The sequence below is a fragment of the Desmodus rotundus genome, chromosome X (genome assembly GCF_022682495.2).
Source record: "Desmodus rotundus isolate HL8 chromosome X, HLdesRot8A.1, whole genome shotgun sequence".
Lineage (NCBI taxonomy): Eukaryota > Metazoa > Chordata > Mammalia > Chiroptera > Phyllostomidae > Desmodus > Desmodus rotundus.
In genome coordinates this window covers 49768205-49783758 of record NC_071400.1, presented here as the reverse complement: position 1 = coordinate 49783758, position 15554 = coordinate 49768205, and the positions used below count along the sequence as shown (strand labels likewise).

General features: G+C 38.2%; 1 long non-coding RNA gene across 3 annotated transcripts in view; it reads left to right on the top strand.

Annotated features, from left to right (window-relative positions):
- Window positions 1-15554, top strand: part of LOC139440525 (uncharacterized) — a 125653-nt gene that overhangs the window by 88727 nt on the left and 21372 nt on the right. For 2 of the 3 annotated variants that reach the window (XR_011650757.1, XR_011650756.1), the window contains exon 4: window positions 652-3853. The exons of the other annotated variant lie outside the window; for it this stretch is intronic. This is a non-coding gene — a long non-coding RNA (uncharacterized lncRNA). Of the gene's footprint in view, window positions 1-651; window positions 3854-15554 lie in introns of those variants that run through there. 3 annotated transcript variants of the gene reach the window in all.

Sequence of the window (15554 nt, the reverse complement as noted above, 5' to 3'; positions counted from 1 at the left end):
GGAAGAAGGCAGAATGCCCAGCAGAGGGGAGCTGCAGGGCTAGGGGAGACTGCATTCCCCGGAAAGACTTGACCCAGTATAGGGCTGAACTACCCTGAGGGAACTCGGAGAGCCCCTAGCATCTAGGACAACAAAGAGCAAGAAGGTGGAGTGTGAGCTGCCCCTACTTGGTGAACCTCAAGAACAGCACAACTGGTTGACTAAAGGCCTAGTGTGGACCAGAAGGACCCTGAGGAACTAGCCTCGAGGCTGGACATCAGCAAAGAGTGTGGCTCAGGAAGGGAGCAAAATGAAACCAATCCTTCCAACCACCCTCTCCCGTTTCACAGACACGACCAGCAGAACTGACCTGACGTGTTTAAAGCCAGCAGAAGATTTTATTTCTTTCCCCCTAAATTCCTTTTTCTTTCTGTCATTCTTTCTTTTTTTATTCCTTCTTTCCTTTACTTTTTTATTCCTTCTCCCTGCTTTCTTTTATTTATTTTTTATTTTAATTTTTGTTAAAATTCCTTCTTCTTATCGTTCTTCTGATCTTTTTGAATCCTTCCTTCCTTCCTTCCTTCCTTCCTTCCTTCCTTCCTTCCGTTCCTTTGCTATTCCTTTTTCCTTCCTTCCATTTTCCTTATATTTTTCTTTCTCCTTTTCCCACAGGTGAGACAATAAAACCTGGAGCTCTGAAAAGACCAGAATTAGACCATCTTATACCCATAAACGTCAGTCCAAGAACAGTGAGTTCAGGAGGTTAATGAGATAGCACCACTGAATCCCAATGGCATTCTACCATAGAAGTTCATACCATAAACCCAGGGAGTCAGAACAGATCAATATAAGAAGCAGAGGCTAACAAAAGTCTCAAAAACAATGGGAAGACAAAGAAACAAGCCCCAAATGAAAGGAAAGGAGGAAGCCTCAGAAAGAATGCTAACTGAAAAAGAGGCAAGTCAACTATCAGATAGTGAGTTCAAAGCAATGGTTCTCAGGAAGCTCATTGAACTCACAGTGAACTACCAGAAACTACAGGGAAACTACGATGAACTCACAGCAAACAATATCAACATGAAAAGGGAAACAGAAAGTATCAACCAGGGCCAAAAGGAAATGAACACTACAATTTCTCAACTGAAGAGCACAGTAGAAGGAATGAAAAGCAGACTTGATGAAACAGAGGAAGGGATCAGCGAGCTGGAGGACAAAGTAGAAAAAAATACCCAGAAAGAACAAGAAAAGGAAAAGAGGCTCAGAAAGAATGAAAAGGGATTAAGGGAAATGGAGGATAACATGAAATGTAACAATATCCGTATCATAGGAATACCAGAAGGAGAAGAAGAGCGAGGGAAAGAAAACGTGTTTGAAAAAGAAATGATGGAAAATTTCCCTAATCAGATGAGAGAAAAAGTCACACAAATCCAGGAAACACAGAGAGACCCAAGCAAGAGGAACCCAAAGACGCCCACTGCAAGACACATTATAATAAAAATGGCAAAATTCCAAGAAAAAGAGAGGATCTTAAAGGCAGCAAGGGAGAAACAGGAAGTAACATACAAGGGAGCTCCTATAAAGTTAACAACTGACTTCACAATGGAAATGCTCCAAGACAAAAAAGAATGGCAAAAAATTATTCCAAGTAATGAGAACTAAAAGCCTGCAACCAAGGCTACATTACCCAGCAAGGCTCAAAATCAAGATAGAGGGCCAAATAAAGAGCTTCCCAGACAAAAGAAATCTAAAAGAATACACATCCACCAAATCAGCTCTACAAGACATGCTAAAGGGACTGCTTTAGGAAAGGAAGGAAAAGAGAAGGAGAGAAGTACACAGGTAGGAAAAAATGGCAACGAATAACTACCTATTGATAATAACCTTAAACGTAAATAGATTAAATGCTCCAATCAAAAGACATAGAGAAGCTGAATGGATGAGAAAGCATGACCATACATATGCTGCCTACAAGAGACACACCTGAGGACAAAAGACCTACACAGACTGAAAGTGAAGGGCTGGAAACAAATTTTCCAAGCAAACAGACAGGAAAAAAAAGCAGGGGTAGCAATACTCATATCAGACAAAACAGACTTCAAAAGAAGCGCCATAAAGAAAGACCCAGAAGGTCACAACATAATAATGAAAAGAAGAATCCACATAGAAGACATAAACATTGTAAATATATACGCACCCAACATACAGGCACCCATACATACAGAAAATCTTGGAGGACTTCAAGAAAGATATTGACAGCAACACAATGATAGTAGGGGACTTTAACACCCCACTGTCAAAAATGGACAGATCTTCCAAACAAAACATCTACAAGGATATTATGTCACTGAACCATACCCTAAATGAAATGCACTTAACTGATATATATAGAGCTTTTCATCCCAAGGAAGAAAATACACTTTCTTTCAAGTGTACATGGAATATTTTCAAAGACAGACCACATGACAGGACACAAAGCAAGACACAACAAATTCAAGAAAATTGAAATCATATCAGACCTTTTCTCTGACCACAAGGGCCTGGAACCAGAAACCAACCCCAAAGGAAAAACCCCAAAACAATCAAAATCATGGAGACTGAATAGCATGCTATTAAACAATGAATGGGTCAAGACCGAGATTAAGGAAGAAATCAAAAACTTTCTGGAAACAAACGAAATTGCACTCACAACAACCCAAAACTTATGGGCCACAGCAAGGGCAATCCTGAGAGGGAAGTTCATAGCAATACAGGCATACCTTAAAAAGGTAGAAACATTTCAAACAAACGACCTAACCCTATGCCTACAAGAACTTGAGGAACAACAACAAAGACACCCCAGAGCAAGTAGAAGGAGGGAAATATCCAAGATTAGAGCAGAACTAAATGACATAGAGACTAAAAGCACAATTCAAAGGATCAATGAATCCAGGAGCTGGTTCTTTGAAAAGATAAACAAAATTGACAAGCCTTTAAGCAGGGTGATCAAGGAAAAAACAGAGAGGATCCAAATAAACACAATTACAAATGAAAGAGGAGACATGACATCTGACACCACCGAATTACAAAGGATTGTAAGGAATTGTATGTCAAGAACTGTATGTGAAGAAATTTGAAAACCTAGGTGAAGTGGACACATTTCTGGAAAAAAAAAACAATCATCCAAACCTGAATGAAAAAGAAGCAGAAAGCCTGAACAGACCAATAACAGCAGACGAAATTGAAGCAGTCATCAAAAAACTCCCAATACACAAAAGCCCTGGACCAGATGGTTTCACAGGAGAATTCTACAAAGCATTTAAGGAAGAGCTAACCCCTATCCTTCATAGACTATTCGAGAAAATCCAAAATGATGGAAGACTCCTAAACTCTTTTTATGAAGCCAGCATCATCCTAATCCTAAAACCAGATAAAGACACAACAAAGAAAGAAAACTTCTGTCCACTATCGCTGATGAGCATAGACGCTAAAATTCTCAACAAAATATTGGCAAACCGCAACCAGCAATACATTGAAAAGATCATACACCATGACCAGGTGGGATTCATCCCAAGGATGCAAGGGTGGTACAATATTCAGAAATCAATAAACACAATACATCACATCAAGAACAGGAAAGACCAAAATCACATGATCATATCAATAGATGCGGAAAAAGCATTTGATAAGATACAGCACCGATTTATGATAAAAACACTCAGCAAAGTGGGAATAAAGGGAGCATTCCTCAACATAATAAAGGCCATATATGAGAGACCTACAGCCAACATCATACTCAATGGACAAAAACTTAGAGCTTTGTCACTAAGATCAGGAACAAGACAAGCCTGCCCTCTCTCACCACTCCTATTCAACATAGTATTTTAAGTCCTAGCCACAGCAATCAGACAAGAAAAAGCAATAAAAGGCATCCAAATTGGAAAGGAGGAAATGAAACTGTCACTGTTTGCAGACGACATGATAGTGTACATGGAAAATCCTATAGATTCCACCAAAAAACTACTCGACCTAATAAATGAATTTGGCAAAACAGCTGGATACAAAGTCAATACTCAGAAATCAAAGGCATTGCTGTATACCAACAACGAAACTGCACAGACAGAAATCAGGAAAAAAAAATCCCATTTGATATAGCAACAAGAAAAATAAAGTACTTAGGAATTAACCTAACCAAGGAGGTAAAAGACCTGTCCTCAGAAAACTACACAACATTGAAGAAAGAAATTAAGGAAGACACAAACAAATGGAAACATGTACCATGCTCATGGATTGGAAGAATTAACATCATCAAAATGGCCATACTACACAAAGAAATTTACAGATTCAATACATACCCTGTTAAATTTCCACGGGCATATTTCACATATAGAACAAACATTTCAGAAATTCATATGGAAGCATAAACAATCCTGATAGCTGCAGCAATTTTGAGAAGAACAAAGCAGGAGGGATCACAATACCTGATATCAAACTGTATTACAAGGCCAGTGTAATCAAAACAGCCTGGTACTGTCATAAAAGCAGGCACATAGACCAATGGAACAAAACAGAAACCCCAGAAATAAACCCAAGACATTACGGTCAATTAATATTTGACAAAGCAGGCAGGAGCATAAAATGGAGCAAAAATACCTTCTTCAACAAATGATGGTGGGATATCTGGACAGCTACATGCAAAAAAATGAAACTCAATCACCAACGTATGTTATACACAATAATAAATTCAAGGTGAATAAAAGAGTTAAATATAAATTGTAACACTGTAACAGTCCTAGTGGAAATCATTGAAGGAAAATCTCAGGCATTTCACGCAGCAACATCCTTTCAGACACATCCCCTAAAGCAAGGGACATAAAGGCAAGAATAAACAAGTGGGAACTCATCAAAATAAAAAGCTTCTGCATGGCTAAAGAAAACAGCATTAAAATAAAAAGAGAACCAACAGTATGGGAAAACATATTTGCCAATGATACCTCAGACAAGGGCCTGATCTCCAAAATATATAAAGAACTCACACGACTCCACTCCAGGAAGACAAACAACCCAATTAAAAAATGGGCAAAGGACTTGAACAGACACATCTCAAAGGAAGACATACAGAGGGCCCAGAGACATATGTAAAGATGCTCAGCCTCACTAGCCATCAGAGAGATGCAAATTAAAGCCACAATGAGGTACCATCTCACACCAGTCAGAGTGGCCAACAGAAACAAATCAATAAACAAATGTTGGAGAGAATTCAGAGAAACGAGAACCCTAGTACATTGTTCTTGGTAATGCAGACTGGTGCAGCCACTGTGGAAAACAGTATGGAATTTCCTCAGAAAACTAAAAATGGAACTGCCCTTTGACCCAGCAATTCCACTGCTGGAATATACCCTAAGAGCCCTGAAACACCAATGCAAAAGTACCTATGCACCCCAATGTTCATAGCAGCACAGTTTACAATAGCTAAATACTGGAAGCAACCTAAGTGCTCATCAGCAAATGAGTGGATCGAAAGACTATTGTACATTTACACAGTGGAATTCTAGGCAGCAGAGAGAAAGAAGGAGCTTATACCGTTAGCAACAGCATGGATGGAACTGGAGAGCATTATGTTAAGTGCAATAAGGCAGGTGGTGAGGGACAAATACTATATGATCTGACCTGGAACATAATCAACAGAAGAAAAAAGTAAACAAAGTATAATCAGAGACATTGAAGTTAAGAACAATCTAACAATAGCCAGAGGGGAGGGGGAGGGGCCAGTAGGAAGATGGGATTATAGGAACTACTATAAAGGACACATGGGCGAAATCAAGTGAGAGCAGTGGAGGTAGGGGCGGGAGGTGTGTTTGAGTGGGGTGTGGTGGAGGGGTGGGGATAAAAGTCAGACTACTGTAATTGAATAACAAAAACAAAAATATGACCCATACATATGCTGCCTATAAAGATCCACGTGAGAACAAAGGACCTATACAGAGTGAATATGAAGCATTTCACAGAAAACATACCTAGGAAATGGACAGGGAAAAATGCCAGGAGAAAAATATTTTTATCTTACAAATAGACTTCAGTACAAAGCCTATAAAAAGAGACCTAGAAGGACACTTCATACTCAAGGGAATTATCCGACAAGAAGACATAAATATTATAAACGTATATATACCCAACATAGGAGCACCCACGTATATATGGAAATTCTTGGAGGGGAAGTTCTTGGAGGACTTGAAGAAAGATATAGACAAAAACACACACTTATAGTAGGGGATTTTAATGCCCCACTGCTGAAAAGTGATAAATATTGCAGACAAAATGTCAACAAAGATATTGTGGAAGTGAACAATGCATTAGATTAAGTGGACTTAAAACTGTTCCAAGCATGGGAAATGTGGCCCAGCCTCCACTCAGAAAAGCTAGCGGGGAGCGAGGTTCAGCTTGCAGGACCCACGTGCACAGATAGATTCTCCAGTGGGGAATGAGGTCCTCATTGTACCTAGGCTGCTTTACGTCTTGCTTTTTCTTAAAACTCCCTCACCCTGAATTGAGGCAGGAAACGTTTACTGCATATCTTCAAAGTAACTTCCTAAAATCCATGCTGAACCTTCCAAGGACCAGTGTAACCAGCTTAACCACTTTTCCCTTTACATTTGCAAATGTTCTTCCTCTTTTATATAATTAGCAACACCCTCTCCTTTGTTTTCTGTAACCGCCTGAAGGGAACTTGTGCATAGAAAATGAGGATTATCCTCAATGTAATGTACCCAGAAAAGCAATAAAAGCCTGTCAAGGCAAGGGTCGAGGTGCTCTCCTCTTGAGAGAGTGACCGCGCCATCCCTTTTCCTCCACAGGACTCGGTAGTCCATGTGTATTTGTCTATTGCAGCCACAACACATGGATCCCACTGAGGGCTGGGATCCGTGTCACACAAGGAGTATTTTTAAAGACATACCACATGAAGGACACAAAACAAGCCTCAACAATTTCACAAAAATTGGAATCATATCAAGCATTTTATCAGACCACAAGGAATAAAAACTAGAAACCATCAAGGAAAAAAAAATAATAATCACACTCATGGAGACTGAATAGCATGCAATTATACAATGAAGGGTTAAGAATGGGATCAAGGATGAAGTAAAAAAGTTTCTGGAAACAAATGAAAATGAGCATGCAACATTCCAAAACCTATGGGACACAGGAAAGGCAGTCTTGAAAGGGAAGCACACAGCAATACAGGCTTACCTAAAAAAGAAAAAAAAAATTCACATTAACAACCTAACCCTACATCTACAAAAATTGGAGGAAAAACAAAAAAGAAAGCCCAGAGCAAGTAGAAGGGAGGAAATAATCAAGATCAGAGCAGAATTAAATGACATGGAGACTAAAACAACAATTCAAAGGATCAATAAATTCAAGAGATGGTTCTTTGCAAAGTTAAACAAAATCGACAAGCCTTTAACCAGATTCATCAAGAAAAAAACAGAGAGGACACAAATAAACACAATCAGAAATGAAAGAGGAGAAATTGCAACTGATACCACAGAAATACAGAGGGTTGTAAGAAATTGCTACGAACAACTATATGCCAAAAAATTTGAAAACTTGAGTGAAATGGACAGATTTCTAGAAAAATATAATCTTCTGAAACTGAACCAAGAAGAAGCAGAAGCCTAAACAGACCGATAACAGCTGGTGAAATTGAAGTAGTAATTAAAAAACTCCCAGCACACAAAGGCCCTGGACTGTATGTTTTCACAGGAGAATTTAGAAAACATTTAAGGAAGAGCTAACCTCTATACTTCTCAGACTATTCTAAAAAAATCCAAGAAGAGGAAAGACTCCCAAACTCTTTATGAAGCCAGCATCATCCTAATCCCTGAACCAGACAAAGACAAAGCAAAGAAAGAAAACTTCAGGCCAATATCGCTAATGAACATAGATCCTAAAATCCTCAACAAAATGTTGGGAAACCTTATCCAGCAATACATCAAAAAGATCATACACCATGACCAATTGGGATTCATCCCAAGGATGCAAGGGTGGTACAATATTGCAAATCAAGAAATATAATACATCACATAAACAAAAAGACATAAGTCACATGATTATATCAATAGATGTGGAAAAAGCATTTGGTAAGGTACACTACCCATTTATGGTAAAAACCCTCAACAAAGTGGGAATAGAGGTAGCATGCCTTAACATAATAAAGACCATGTGATGCGGACCCCAGCCCACAAGGTCTGTGTGTTGTGGCTGCTATGGACAAGTTCACACAGACTACAGAAGTCCTGTGGAGAAAAAGGGACGTCTTGGCACTCTCTAAGTGAGAGAGAGGGCCCCGACACCTACCTGGACAGGCTTTTATTGCTTTTCTAGGTACATTACATTGAGGATTGTCCTCATTTACTATGCATGGGTTCCCTCTAGGTGATTACCTTTTACAGATAACAAAGGAAAGAATGTTGCTAATTACTTCAAAGAGAAGGATGTTACAGATCAAGGGGAAAAGTGGTTGAACTGGTTACACTCCATACTTGGGAGGTTTAGCAGAGATTTTAGGAAGTTACTTTAGAGGTATGCAGTAAACATTTGCTGCCTCAATTCAGGGTGAGGGGGTTTTAGCAAAAACAAGTCTCATGGCAGCCTAGGCACAATGCAGGCCTGATTCCCCACAGGTTAACCTATATGTGGGTGTCTGTCCTGTGTGCTGAACCTCGCGCCCCACTGCCCTTTCTGAGTGGGAGCTGGGCTACATTCCCCATGTCAGGCAGAACAGTTCCCTATAACCATGTATGAGAAAACTATAGCAAACATCATACTCAATGTGCAAAAGCTAAAAGATTTCCCACTATGATTAGGAACAAGACAAGGATGTCCGCTTTCACTACTTCTATTCAACATAGTATTAGATGTCAAAAGAGTTTGGTACTGGCATAAAAACTAACACATAGATCAATGGAACAGAATAGATAGCCCAGAAACAAACCCAAGTCTCTGTGGTCAATTAATATTCCAAAAATGGAGCAAAAGTATAAAATAGAGTAAAACTATTGTCTTCAACAAATGGTGTTGGGACAGCTGGACAGCTACATGTAAAAAAATGAAACTCAACCACCAACTTACACCATACACGAAAATAAACTCAAGATGGATAAAAGATTTAAATATATGCCATGATACCATAAGAGTCCTAGAAGAGAACATAGGTAGGAAAAACTCACATATTCCACATAGCAGTATTTTCACCGATATGTCCCCTTGAGCAAGGGACATAAAAGAAAGAATAAACAAATGGGACTTCATCAAAATAAAAAACTTGTGCACAGCTAAAGAAAACATCAGCAAAATGAAAAGGAAACCAACTGTATGGGAAAATATATTTGCCAATGATATCTTGAACAGGGGTTTGATGTCTAAAATATATAAAGAACTCACATGACTCCACTCTAGGAAGACAAACAACCCAATTAAAAAAATGGGCAAAGGACCTGAACAGACACTTCTCCAAGGAAGACATACAGAGGGCCCAGAGACATATGAAAAGATGCTCAGCATCACTAGCCATCAGAGAGATGCAAGTTAAAACCACGATGAGATACCACTTCACACCGGTCAGAATGGCCATCATAAGCAAAGCAACAAATAACAAGTGCTGATGAGGTTGTGGAGAAATGGTAACCCTAGTGCACTGTTGGTGGGAATGCAGACTGGTGCAGACACTGTGGAAAACAGTACAGAATTTCATCAAATAATTAAAAATGGAACTGCCTTTTGACTCAGTAGTCCCATTGATGGGATTATACCCTAAGAATCTTGAAACAGCAATTCAAAAGAGCCTATGAACTCTAATGTTCATAGCAGCCCAATTTGCAATAGCCAAGTGCTGGAAGCAGCCTGGGTGCCCATCAGTAAATGAATGGATCAAAAAACTGTGGTACATTTACAGAATGGAATACTACAGAGAAGAAAGAAAGAATGAGCTCCTATCCTTCAAGACTATATGAATGGAACTTGAGAACATTATGCTAAGTGAAATAAGCCAGGCGGTGAGGGACAAATACCATATGATCTCACCTATAAGTGGAACCTAATCAACAAGACAAACAAGCAACCAAAGTGTTGCCAGAGATATTGAAATTAAGAACAAACTGACAGTAACCACAGTAACCACAAGAAAGAGGGGAGGGAAATAATGAAGGAAAGAAGGGAATGGGTCATCAAAGAACATGTATAAAGGCCCCATGGAAAAAGCAAAAGGGGGGTAGGTTTGAGGGTGGGGCAGGGGGAAGTGGTGGTGGGGAAATGGAGACAACTGTATTTGAACATTAATAAAAAATTATAAAAAATAAAGTTACTAAATGAACAATGTAGAAGGACAGAGCACATGTATGACAAGAAGTGTTACATCCCATGGGATTCTAATTTTAACCTATGATGATTTAGTTTGTGGCTAGGTTGCCTAGCTCTTTTTAATGTGATCAAAAATTATGATCTGTGCCCTGATAATTTTTACAATATAGTCAATTAAGAATAGTTTCTTCATTCAGTTTTTATTGAGTACCTACTATGTGCTAGACTCTGTTCTACCACCAGAGGATATAATAGGTGAACAAAACCAGCAAAAAATCTCTGTCTCACAGAGCTTTCATACCTGGCTGCATCTCATGGTTTGCCTTCTCCACCTAATTCTCATTAAACTTTTTCCTACATCTCTAGCCAGTCTGCTTCAAAGTTGGGCTCTGAATATTGATCCCTTTTGTGATCAAGAACTGATAATATTCCATGGGAAAACATAGAGTTACCATTTTCAGACAAGACCCCTCTTTTCCCTTGATGTTATGAACATAGAATTGGATAATTTGTCAAATAAATAAATACTAAGGAATATGCATTTGCTTAAGGAACCTGTTCTTTCTACATTTTCCTCTCCCTCTTAAGAAATATGGCCCATCTGTCTTCTAAGAGGTGGTGAACCCTGCCATCAGTCTGATTTGATGGACTGATAACTATAACCCTGCAATTATTTTCATGAATGTTGCTGACGTGAAGATTCCAACATAATTTCTTCTGATTGTTCCTGTAGCTGCTTTCCTAACTCTGTGGAGTAGGTATAAATGAAGATGAAAAAGAAAAATTATCTCTACTATTCCTTCCAGCCCAAGATGCTATATTAGAGATAAAATATTGGAATATGCAAAAAATGTAGTAAAGATACTGCAGGTTGGTTAACATGAGAGGTAACACACACACTTATCTGTTATGGTAAAAATGGGACTACAATGCTGTTGTCACTAATTATACAGAACTGAGAATTTTTATTCCAATATTTTATTATAAAAATATTCACACAGAGAGCAAAAAGTAAAAAAAAAATTACATTGAATAACCGTATTTCGCTACCTATATTCTATAATTAATATTGTATTTACTTGCTTTATCATAATCTATCATTCTTCTAACCATCCATAAGTCTAGAACTGAGGATTTAAATACTTTTAACAGGCTTGCTCAGGGGATCAGGCTTGCAAATAGACGTCCAGATTGCTAGACACTTGCCCTATGATCTGCCTTGAATTTAATCTCTTTCATTTGTCAAATTGAATTTATTTTTCAAATACTGATAGCTCTGTAAAGACTAATCTTTTCTACTAAGGTCTTGTCTAATTAAAGAGGATTTAACCTGGGTGGAAGGCTTCTGATGATTTATTTAAACATTCTTGTAATTGCTCAGTATGTGTTCAGAAGCTCAGATAAAATGTAAATTTCATTTATCTTAATAATAAGATACACATATAATAATAATTCCCTAATGTCATAATAAATGACATTCCATTAAATGTCATTTTAATCCCCAGACTCTCTTGATTTAATCCAGGAAGGTTCTATTGCTGCATGCATCTTTTTTGTGGACTGTGCATATTAAATTAAGTATAAGATTTAAAACATGATTATCTCTACCCATATTTGACTTGACCTTTTCACCCTTTCAATGTTCTTTTGTACAGTCAGTTTTTATTCACCTCAGTGATACTGAGAGTGAAAGGCATAACAGAAAAGATTAAAGATGGAAAACTTTTAAATTTTTAATCCTCACCAAAGGGTATATTTATTGATTTTTATAGCAAGAGGGAAGGGGAGGGGGAGAGAGAGAGAGAGAGAGAGAGAGAGAGAGAGAGAGAGAGAGGGGGGTATGTGCCCTGACCAGGGATTGATCCTGCAGCCTTTTGGTGTACAGGACAACAATGAACCAACTGAGCCACATGGCCAGGGCAGAAAACTTCTTAAACGATTATTAACTTTACATTCTAAAACATACTTATGAGTTTAAATACACTGAACTTAAATTATATGTGTAAAATTAGTCAAGAAAATTGTATGGGCTTACAGCATCTCTTGTTCCCTTAAATAGTGTGATTTAAAGGAAAAGAAAATAAATGAGTAAGTGAATTGAGCCAAATACTTTTCTCAGGAGATTTTTTATTTTTAATTCTGGGATATTTTGTTTCTTCCCTGTTATAATGAAAGCATAAGATCTCTATAGTAGAGCTAGCTCTTCAATTGCATCAAAAATATAATAATAAGCCATCTTACTAAAAAGTATCTCAGAACTTCCCAAAGTGTTCCTTTAGAGCAAGAACTGTCTTGTTCAATATTGTATACCCAGCACCTAGCACATGCAGGTATATAGTAGGTACTCAGTAAATATTGTTTGAATATTTTTGAATAACTAAAAAATGCTATCCATTTATATTTAGGTTTTTGTGTGTGGAATTCAGCCACAATGACTCCATAGCTGTAGCTAAGGGGTCTGGAAACTATGTTTAGAATCTGGCCCACCACGTGTATCTGTAAATAAAGTTTTATTATCTATCCTACTTTCATACTATAACAGCAGAGTTAGGTAGTTGTGAAACAGACTGTATGGCTCATAATGCCTAGAATATTTACTATCTGCCCCTTTATAGAAACTGTTTTTCAAATCTGCTCTAGGGGGTATGTTTAGACAAAACTGAAAGGTAGCAGTTAGAGAAATGCATATCAAAATCACAGTGAGATGCCACTTCCCACCTTCTAGGATGGCTATAATTTTTTTAATGAAATAAAATACATTGGCAAAAATGTGGAGAAATTGGAATCCTAGTAAATTGCTGGTAGGAGTGCAAAATGGTGTAAGTGCTGTGGAAAACAGCTTGGTGGTTCCTCATACGGCTAAACACAGAATTACCTTATAATCAAGTAATTCCAGTCCTGGTTGTATACCTAAAGAAGTTGAAAGTAGGGACTCATATTTGTATGAGACTGTTCTTTGCAGCATTATTTACAATTAGAAAAGGTGGGAACAACTGTCAACTGGTGATATTGTAATTTATAGTAAAAAACCTATATTTGGTCTCCATCCCTTCTTCTGGCAAAGAGCTCCTAAAACCCTTTCCTAAGTACATCACTAAGTACACCAATTTCCTAAGAACTTCCTAAACATAGTCATGCACCACATAACAAACTTTTGGTCAATGATGGATCGCATATATGACAGTGGTCTCATAAGATTATAATGGAGCACCCTGACTGGTGTGACTGAGTGGGTTGGGCATTGTCCCGCAAACCAAAAGATTGCTGGTTTGATTTCTGGTCAGGGCACATGCCTTGGTTGCAGTCCAGGTCCCTGTTTGATGTTTCTCTCACAGATCAATGTTTCTCACCCGCTCTTTCTCCCTCCTTACTCCTCCATCTTAAAATAAATTTAAAAGAGTCTTAAAAAAAGATTATGATGGAGCTAAACAGTCTTTATCACCTAGTGATGTCATAGTCATTTTACATTGTAGCACAATGCATTACTCATGAGCTTGTGTTAATGTTACTGTAAACTAAACTGTTGTGCTGCCAGTCATATAAAAGTATAGCACATAATACATAATAATACAGTACATAATACCTGATAATGATAATAAATGACTGTACTGGTTTGGGTATTTACTATACCATCCTTTTAAAAACATTTTTATTTAAGTATAGTTGGTATATAATCATATTGGTTATATAAGTCTCAGGTGTACAATGTAGTGATTCAACATTTTTGTATCTTACAGTGTGATCACCCCATCAATTCTAGAAATCATCTGTCACTGTGTAAACTTATTACCCTATTGTTGACTATATTCCCCTTCCCCTTTTCATCTATCCTCCAACCTGCTCCCTTCTGGTAATTATCCCTTTGGTTTCTCTTTCTATGAGAATGTATTTGTTTTGTTTTGTTTTGCTTTTAGACTCCATATGTAAGTGAAACCATATAGCATTTGCCTTTTTCTACCTGACTTATTTCACTTAACATAATACCCTAGACCCATCCATGTTGTTGCAAACAGCAGGATTTTGACTTCTTTTTTGTTGCTGTGTAATATCCCATTGTATATACAAGTATATACCACTTGTTCTTTATCCATTCATTAATTGATAGACACTTAGGTTGCTTCCTTATCTTGCCTATTGTAAATAATGCTGCAATGAATATAAGGGTGCACATATCTCTTCAAATTACTTTTCTTATTTTCCTTGGATAAATACCCAGAAGCAGAAATGCTGGGTCAAGTGGTATATATTTTTTTTCCAGGAACCTCTATACTGTTTTTTATAGCAGCTGCATCAGTTTTCAGTCCCACTAACAGTGCACAAGTGTTCCTATTCCTGCATATCTTCACCAACACAATTTATTTGTTGAGTTTTTGATAATAGCTATTCTGAGTGGTGTGAGATGATATCTCACAGTAGCACCCCACTATCTCTGGTCTTTCTCTGGAGTTGGCAGCCCTGCAGGCAGGTACTGTAATGTTCCATTGGCTCTGTAATCTCTTTAGGCTGGGAGCCCCTTGTGTTATCAGGCCAGTGGGAGCAGGAAGCAGTATCCTGTTATACCTGCTGGATCCATCTTTGGGTGAAGGGGCCCGTTGTATGCAAGATAATAGCATTCTCCTGTTTCTGATGCATCTATCTCCGGTAGGGGTGGCTGCGGACATGCTACATTGCCCTGCAGGTCAGTCAGAGAACCTGGATAGAATTCCTGCTAGCTGTCCAGTTTCAGGGGAAATGGAAACAATGGTGCTCACAAGTTCCTTCAGGGTTGGGATGTTTGCTCAGCTCTCAGAGACTGTCATGATGCCCCTACCTTTCCTATGCAGTCACTCTCTCTTGCTTGTTGTACAGGTGCTGCTTAATTGTCTCATAGTCTCTCAGGTGAATTTGCTCTAAATATAGGTGTATATTTCATGTATTCTTGTGACAGGGTGAGCTTAGTGTCCACCTAACTACCATCTTGCCAAACTCCCTTATACAATACTTTTTAATTGATATTTTAGAGTATACTCTTTCTACTTATAAAAAATAGTTGGTTGTCCTGGCTGATGTGGCTCAGTAGATTGAGTGCTGGCCTGTGAACCAAAGGGTCACTGGTTCAGTTCCCACTCGGGGCACATACTTGGATTAAGGGCCAGATCCCCAGCTGGGGGCCTGTGAGAGTCAGCCAATCATACATGAATGTTTCTCTCCTTCTCTTTCTCCTTCCCTTCCCTTCTCTCTAAAAATAAATAAATAAAATC